This window comes from Salvelinus sp. IW2-2015, linkage group LG15 (assembly GCF_002910315.2).
Source record: "Salvelinus sp. IW2-2015 linkage group LG15, ASM291031v2, whole genome shotgun sequence".
Lineage (NCBI taxonomy): Eukaryota > Metazoa > Chordata > Actinopteri > Salmoniformes > Salmonidae > Salvelinus > Salvelinus sp. IW2-2015.
In genome coordinates, this window is record NC_036855.1 from 51,119,497 (window position 1) to 51,128,667 (window position 9,171).

Below are 9,171 nucleotides of genomic sequence, written 5' to 3' on the forward strand. Positions count from 1 at the left end.
ACCAAGCCAAATAGTCCCACTCACCCTTTGCTTCCATTGTCCGACAAGGACCGATAGTCACCGTGAGAAATTAGAGTGCTGCTGTGGCTTCCGTGTTGTTTACGGTGTTGTTTCTCATTGTACTGTATCACTGTCATTGTGTGTGACTTGCCCACTGCTGGAACTTACAAATATCAAATGTTTTACAATTAGTGTTTCCTTTCAACTTGCATGAAAAGTGTCTCCGTTTGTGTGTGTGTGTGTGTCGTCAAGTTAATAAACGGAGAAATTACACCAGGTTCCATGCCTCTTGAGTCAGGAGAGATGTTCTCCGCCCAGCCCTCCATTTGCTTCCTACGCTGATTACTGTGACACCTGTGTTGATGGTTTGTAATGTCGCTCTTGAAATGCCACAGCGGCGTATGGGGTGTTTGACTTTAAATTACCTTTCACAGCCATTCAGCATAGCTCCGTTCATAGATGGTCTAGTCTTTTGTTTTTGGATGATGTGTAAATGTAGTGAAAATTGAGAACTGGCATTTTTATATATTCATATTTATAATTTTCACCAGCAGAGGACAGTAGTAACCATATACTTGTAAATGTGCCTTTTATGTAAGAGATAGAAATGCTAATCTTTAATCATTCTAAAAATAAATGATGCTGGTTCACATTTATATAACTGGCAGTTATCTTTTTTTCCATGACAGGGTTTTGTCTTTTAGGGGTTCACTGTTTTAAATTTGTGATACAAAAAGTGCATTTTAATTTAAACTTGCGTAAAGACACGAGGTACAGTGGACATGTCATTCAGAGTTTAAGAGACAGTCTAGACCCAGTTTAGCCGCTCAACTATGTCCCTTCCCATCTTGGTGGCCAATCAGTGTCTGAGCAGAAAGAGAATTTGTAAATGGAGAAGGTGACCTGCGATGACATGTCATTGTCACCCCAAAGGTCAGGAGAGAAGGGAACCGACAGGGTGATATTATCTGCTCAGTCTGTAACCCTGAGTGAACCCACTGCAATTACCAATCCCAGTGGAGAAGAACTGTGGAGACTGACTGTAATGGAGTGGACAGAGAGGGTTACGGGTTCAGTCAGCACACAAAATGGAAATGATCTGATAGAAACACAGACAATGGTTTTTCAGAATATTTTGGCTCATTTCCCCACTATTTTCATCGTACCAGTAAATCATGCATCATTAGTCTCTACCATCTCCTGTCTATGTCCAACTTCCTTTCAAAAATCTTATTAGCACCATATTTTCGATGCCAGAAACCAAGTTGCAAGTATTGTCTTGCGACGCAGTCTATAGAGAAGTTGCTTTTAGTTCTGCTCTACCTCTCTTGTCCCCCTCTGGTGTTTTCTCCTTTGACTGGGCTGGTGGCAGATGTGTCATCTTTTCACCCCTCTGTGCATTGACATGTTGGTCGGGGCATCACAGATATGCATGCAACATCGATATTGCTCGAACTGATGACACCCTTACATAAAGTCCCTCAGCCGTACAGCTTTTAATGCATAACACACAATACTTCACATCTGTACACTGCTATTTCATGCCTCTTTTTATGATGTCTTTCTCTATTATGTGAAAGTTCTTCCCATTTCGATAAATGTAGTATTTTCTTCAGTTTATTGCTCGCAGGCCACGGCTTATAGTCCTGTGAAATTTTGATCATGTGAGATCTTGTTAAATGTTTTATGGCTGAGTTAACGGCCTGTGACCATAATCTAAATCAAATTTTATTGGTCACATATGTTATTGCGGGTGAAGCGAAATGCTTGTGTTCCTAGCTCCAACAGTGCAGTAGTATCTAAAGATTCACAACTATACACACAAATCTAAAAGTAAAAGAATGGAATTAAGAAATGTATAAATATTAGGATGAGCAATGTCAGTGGCATTGCCTAAAATACTGTAGAATAGAATACAGCATATACATATGAGTAAAGCAGTATGTTAACATTATTAAAGTGACGAGTGATTTAAAAAAAAAAATATATATATATATATATACACTGCTCAAAAAAATAAAGGGAACACTTGAACAACACAATGTAACTCCAAGTCAATCACACTTCTGTGAAATCAAACTGTCCACTTTAGGAAGCAACACTGATTGACAATAAATTTCACATGCTGTTGTGCAAATGGAATAGACAACAGTGGAAATTATAGGCAATTAGCAGAACACCCCCAATAAAGGATGGTTCTGCAGGTGGTGACCACAGACCACTTCTCAGTTCCTATGCTTCCTGGCTGATGTTTTGGTCACTTTTGAATGCTGGCGGTGCTTTCACTCTAGTGGTAGCATGAGACGGAGTCTACAACCCACACAAGTGGCTCAGGTAGTGCAGCTCATCCAGGATGGCACATCAATGCGAGCTGTGGCAAGAAGGTTTGCTGTGTCTGTCAGCGTAGTGTCCAGAGCATGGAGGCGCTACAGGAGACAGGCCAGTACATCAGGAGACGTGGAGGAGGCCGTAGGAGGGCAACAACCCAGCAGCAGGGACCCTACCTCCGCCTTTGTGCAAGGAGGAGCACTGCCAGAGCCCTGCAAAATGACCTCCAGCAGGCCACAAATGTGCATGTGTTTGCTCAAACGGTCAGAAACAGACTCCATGAGGGTGGTATGAGGCCGCGACGTCCACAGGTGGGGGTTGTGCTTCACAGCCCAACACCCCAAGATTGGCAAATTGCCCACTGGCGCCCTATGCTCTTCACAGATGAAAGCAGGTTCACACTGAGCACGTGACAGATGTGACAGAGTCTGGAGACGCCGTGGAGAACGTTCTGCTGCCTGCAACATCCTCCAGCATGACCGTGTTTGGCGGTGGGTGAGTCATGGTGTGGGGTGGCATTTCTTTGGGGGGCGGCACAGCCCTCCGTGTGCTCCGCAGAGGTAGCCTGACTGCCATTAGGTACCGAGATGAGATCCTCAGACCCCTTGTGAGACCATATGCTGGTGCGGTTGGCCCTGGGTTCCTCCTAATGCAAGACAATGCTAGACCTCATGTGGCTGGAGTGTGTCAGCAGTTCCTGCAAGAGGAAGGCATTGATGCTATGGACTGGCCCGCCCATTCCCCAGACCTGAATCCAATTGAGCACATCTGGGACATCATGTCTCGCTCCATCCACCAACGCCACGTTGCACCACAGACTGTCCAGGAGTTGGCGGATGCTTTAGTCCAGGTCTGGGAGGAGATCCCTCAGGAGACCATCCGCCACCTCATCAGGAGCATGCCCAGGCGTTGTAGGGAGGTCATACAGGCACGTGAAGGCCACACACACTACTGAGCCTCATTTTGATTTGTTTTAAGGACATTACATCAAAGTTGGATCAGCCTGTAGTGATCAGCCTATTTATTGGCTGCTCCTATTTTATGAAATTAAGGCACCAGTGTCGTCAGCGGCAGTGGATTTAGCCCAGAGCTTGTATTCTCATCATTGGTTAAATGTAGTGCACATTACTCAGAGGTCAAACCATTGGCATGTGTATGATGCAATATAGAATGGTTTGTGCTTTAATCCATACTGTTATAATTCAATATTATTGTATCAGGCTCTAAGTGCGTGTTCAGATGTGGCAGTGAGAGTATCTGGAGGCATGTTTTATCAGTGAGACAGGAAGTCTTAATTCATTAAGGCAGCCAGCTCTAAGACAGTCCGTCGGTCATGTTGGCTCTTTCCCAGAAGTTGAACAGCAAGGGGCCCGATGTTCCTCTTCCCCCACTTGGGCTTTGTCTTGGGACTGCCGCCAAACATAAAAATATGAACTTCAGGGAAATCACATGTGCAGCCAAGTGGAGAGAGGATATGCCAGGTGTATTTTATTATGTGACGCTCCAGCTCTCTGACATACTGTGAAAAGAGGGGCTTGTCACTCTCTTGTCACTTTGCCCTGCTTCAGTCCCCTATAACCTCATTCCCCTCTTCGGTCTCTGATCAGTCTCTCACTCGGTTTGCCTTCTCTTCACCCCCACCCTGTTTCTGCTTCATCCCTCTTCCCTCTCCTCCAACCCTCCGCTGTTGTCTTTCCAGCTTATCCCTACGCTCTTTTTCTCTTCAGTCCCTCCATCCTAAATCCACCTCTCCTCCAAAGTAAATCTCTTGAGCTTCTCTTCTGTAGGGAGCTACTTCTTGCTGATGTGTAGAAGAAAACAATTCCCTCCTTTTTAATGTTCACCCTTTGAATAAGTCATATAATTTATTCTCATGTACCTTGGAATTTGCAGTAGCAGCTCCCATGCTGATAACAGGTGGGAGGGTTGAGAACCGCATTATACATGTTAAAGAGCGCCTCATGGTTTTTCTTTGATACCTTCCTGGCAAAAGTAAATATGTGTAACAGAAGGCATATTTTGAGGTGTAGCTTATGTACACGAGCAAGTCCCAAACTGATGTGTGTACAGTGTACCGCCTCCTCATTTCCAACACCTCTTCCTGATCACTGCTTCAATTGTTTCTCTGCTCAAGTTATTTTCTTTAGCTGTGCAATTGTGGCCCCTCATCAGGAGTAAAAAAAAAATGGTTTTTGTCATTTGCATTTTTCACATGTATTTGCTCTTCAAAATAACAAAGATACGGTTTGAATCAAAGCGTCCCGGCTGGGGTTACTGAGTGCTTGAGTGGCTGCGTTAGAATATCTTAGCGGGTCCTGACTCAGTAATGCAGTAGTCTCTCTTTATAGATGGAAGGGCGACTACCTTTTTTTATTTCCATTATGGGAGCTCTCTTGGAGGCATTTGACGCTGTGGTTGATGGACACTCAGACAGAGCAGTGTAGTGGTTTTAGTGTGGGAGAGCCTGCCAACATCATGCCTGTCATTTTAATAGGTGTAACTGTTGAACCCCCTCTTATAAGAGTGGAGTGGATTGTCATGGTGTTGAGCAGAGATCTCCAGTATGGCTGATTGCATCCCCACTCCTGCTATTTTCCTCCTCTCTTTTACGTTTCCTGTTTGGGTAACTTTCAGCGGATATAGAAAGTATGAAATGCATTCGGCTTCCTCTCTGRTGTCTTGTTTCCCATTACAATTTTTATTGTTCTCTTGTCAATGCTCTTCGGTTTTGCTGAAGTTGTGCAGTGGTTGTAATGATGTTCCGACTACGGTCAGGGAAAGTTATGTAACAGGATGATAACAATGTTAGAATATCTGAATTTTCTTTTCTGTGATCAGACTGCAGATCGGGCTGTTASTAMCCWYWKWGCWMWRWGGKTASTAACGGCCTGCTGTCTGCTACKCGGTTGTCACCACTGAATGCTTATGTGCACTCACCATAGAAAAGTGGAKGTTTCCAGCTGTCAGCATTAAGCTCAATACATTGGGGATTTAGGAAATGTCCTGCTTTTGGACTCATTTCTCCATTGCCAGACGGGCAACAGATTTTCTGTTGTGCAGTGTGTCATATCCCAGGAAGTGTACCCAGCTGAATTCTATGTGCACAGGGCCTGCACAAGATGTTGTACCCTCCTAAAATAACCCTAAAATATCTTGGATATTATTAGACTGTATCATTTATTCTCAATGTTTCATCAGGATGCAATAAAGCAAGACTTTAGAGTAGGGGGTCTTCAACCTTTTCTTGCCCAGGGACACATGGTAAACCTGGCGACCAAGGGACCCCCATCATAACAAAACAAATGTTCTCYATCTTTTCTTATCAGGTGAATAGCAAGGAGAAGTAAGCAACATTATTATTTAAAACATTTGTTTGTATTTTGCCCCACTTTTTTTCTCCCCAATTTCGATCTTGCCTCATCGCTGAAACTCCCCAACGGGCTCGGGAGAGGCGAAGGTGGAGTCATGCGTCCTTCGAAACATGACCCGCCTAACCGCGCTCCTTAACACCCGCCAGCTTAACCCGGAAGCCAGCCYCACCAATGTGCCGGTGGAAACACRGTTCAACTCGCAAACCAAGTTCAACTCAACTCAGCCTGCAGGCACCCGGCCTGCCACAAGGAGTCGCTAGGGTGCGATGAGCCAAGTAAAAATCCCCCCGGCCAAACCTTCCCCTAACTCGGACGACGCTGGGCCAATTGTGCGCCGTCCCGAGCTGTGCCACGGCCGGTTGTAGCACAGCCCGGGAATGAACCCGGTTCTGTAGTAACTCCTCTTGCACTGTGATGCGGTGCCTTAGACCACTGCYCCATTCGAAGGCCAGCAATCAATATTTGTTTTAATTAATAGATTTGGTACATTGTTTTTATTTTGACCTCCCCATATTATAAATGGAGTAGGAAGTGTAAACTCTAACATAGCCTATTAGATAGAAACGTAACTCCAAACACATTTTCACAAATGGCAGCAGTCAAGAAAGCTTACCAGTGGCAGTGACTGGTACTCGCGGGTGCTTTTTCAAAACAAAATGTCAGATACTCCAGTTTGTGTAATAGGCTCCAATGAGTGTAATTAGCTCAATATTAGGAGTTGACATCATTTAGAAATGATATTCCCTTTTCTACTGAAGGTATGTAATTCAACATGTTTATTTTGTTGTTGCTAGCAATATTCATAACATTGAAATACATGCTTTTTAGTTWWTTMTMTWTTTTTTTATTGGAKCWACTGCAGTACCTATGGGTCTGTGGACCCCTGGGTTGAGTACCCCTGCTTTAGAGGCTATGGTGTYTTGSGCATGTTGTCTAGGGGTAGTGTTGAGCTGTGGAGCCAGTGATGGTGGCCATTACTTGAAGATGTTTCTCAACCCTCATAGGTCTTATGAAGGAGGAACATTTTATGGGGATAATTCAGGATGAGCTGAGTCAGGGTCTATGGCAGGAACACACCAGTGCTCCCTCATACTGTTATGGGCTCTTTAAAARCTTGCCTGGAAATTCCCAAAGGATATGCATTTGGATTTTGTAATACTTTCCCGAGAGCTGTGTCGGACAGCTGGCAGCAGCTTTCTCGTCACCAAATGATTTTTTTTTAAAGTACCTACTTACTCCATGAAGTATTTTTTTAATGAAGTAAGTAAGTGCTAAGTGTCGTCAGAGGCCCCAGTGGTTAGAATAGAGTGTCTACAGTATTATATGAAGTTATTGTTCAGAGATAAAGTAGCCATACACAATCCCTTTTGAAGAATTCACTCTACAGAGACTCCATCTCCTCTGCTCTGCTCTTCGATATTAAAAATGGGTTTCTGGAAGGCATTGGTAATCACTCTGCTATGCTTTAGGCTCACTTCCACTTTTGAGTAAAGCACACTGGCAGTGTGGTGAGTGGCAGATAATCCTTTTTTTTTTTTTTGTAGATGAATGGTTTGTTGATTTGCAAAACACAGGTAATGCTGGCTCAGTCAAASCTTTACTTGGCGGAGTCTCACAAAATGTAAGAACGCTCAAGCAGTAGTTGGACACTGGACTCTAAAAGCTACACCTCTTCTGCCGAAAAGTTRTTCCCTGTCCAGTTATTATGGCCTCTGCATAATTCATTAATCGTTCTGCTGTTTATGGTACATTCAAAATGTGTACATCTCTTTGCAGGCTGTGCTACATTCCATCTAAAGGCCAGTTACAGCTTATATGGACTTTCAGAGCATGAAGAATGGGTATAGACCTAATAGTTTGTAGTGGGGAGCTACTCTTTTAGACACATGTTCACACTGACTCAATCATGTACACGCACACAGATCTCAACCACATTATGCTCGTTTTGACTTGTAACATTTGCTTGCTTTCGGATTCTGTCAGGAATGGCCGACCCTAAAGGTATGTGGTTGAAGTTAGAAGTTTCGACTGGCAAAATTTAAACAGTTTAAACTGTCAGAATAGAGACTGACTGTCGGTCTGATTCCATTTCTATAATGCCCCATCTTGTTGCATTCCTTTATTTCATAGTGTGGCAAATGAGATTAGCATTGCTCTTGTATTAGGGCTGTCATAAATATTCCCTGGTTTTATTTGGAGTATTTTAATCCTGTTATCAGCCTTTAAACATTATTTYAATTATTTTATATTCAACAAATCATCTTGGCCATTAACACTGCCTCGTCTCTACGTTTCATCAGTCATGCCCCAATGCACTGTGGATGTAACCACAGCAACCAAATATGTTGTGATTTCATGCTACTTTGATAAGATAGTGATTACTCTGTTGGTCAGTTGTCACACCTCAAACTCTAGCTCCACTTGACATGCTTCCATGCTGCTGCAGCACTACATTGTGTTTCATGTGTTAGTGGACRGACTGTGATTTTAGTTTATTTTCARGTATTGTCCCTTTTTCTCTGCCTTGAACAAACYCACTCACACTGGGTAGCTTGAAGCACRTACTGAACAATTMTAGCTCAGCCACAAACAAACACCACTAGCTGTATCCTGACAAAGAAACCAATAAGCATCTAGCAAGCAAGCTTGCTGGAGAAATGTCATTTTCATGTACGGAACAAGATGTGCAGTAGAGTTTATCTGGTTTATGGGAGGTCAACCCATGTGGGGATATGAGTGGCCAGGAAGGGGCCATTTATTTCAGACCTCCCTATGTGAACCAAATACCAACAGTAGCAGCCATTCAGACCCCAACTGGTATAAAAATAGCTGTGGGGAAAAAGCAACAAGGTTCTTTCTCTGAGACTTGTGCCTCCCTCTCCTTTTTAAAGTGCAAACCACCCCAGCAGAGACATTTCTAGAGATCTACACTCTTTCCCGGCCATTTATTTCAGACCTCCCTATGTGAACCAAATACCAACAGTAGCAGCCATTCAGACCCCAACTGGTATAAAAATAGCTGTGGGGAAAAAGCAACAAGGTTCTTTCTCTGAGACTTGTGCCTCCCTCTCCTTTTTAAAGTGCAAACCACCCCAGCAGAGACATTTCTAAGTGATGTTGGAAAATGACTCTCCTTACTCTGGCTAGTCTGATCTTACTCTCCTAATAGGGCGTAATAAAATGTTTTTTRGAAAATGCGTTCATGTACTAGTTTTTCTCGGAATTTACAGAGACTCATAAGGCCAGTGGTTGCGTTCGCATGACTCAATATAACCCAGGGTGCTTGATCCTCATATGGRTGATCCTCTGTGTATTATAGTGTGACTAACAGGGGTCTTCTCCCTCTGGTCTAATAGACTGTAGCTACAGTTGAAGTCAGAAGTTTACATACATTTAGGTTGGAGTCATTAAAAACTTGTTTTTCAACCACTCACAAAATTTGTTGTTGCCAAAACTATAGTTTGTAAAGTCG

General features: G+C 43.4%; 1 protein-coding gene across 3 annotated transcripts in view; it reads left to right on the forward strand.

Moving 5' to 3' along the window:
- The window catches only part of LOC111974722 (activating molecule in BECN1-regulated autophagy protein 1A), a 294,670-nt gene that overhangs the window by 22,734 nt on the left and 262,765 nt on the right, over positions 1-9,171 (forward strand). The gene's annotated exons all lie outside the window — the stretch shown is intronic.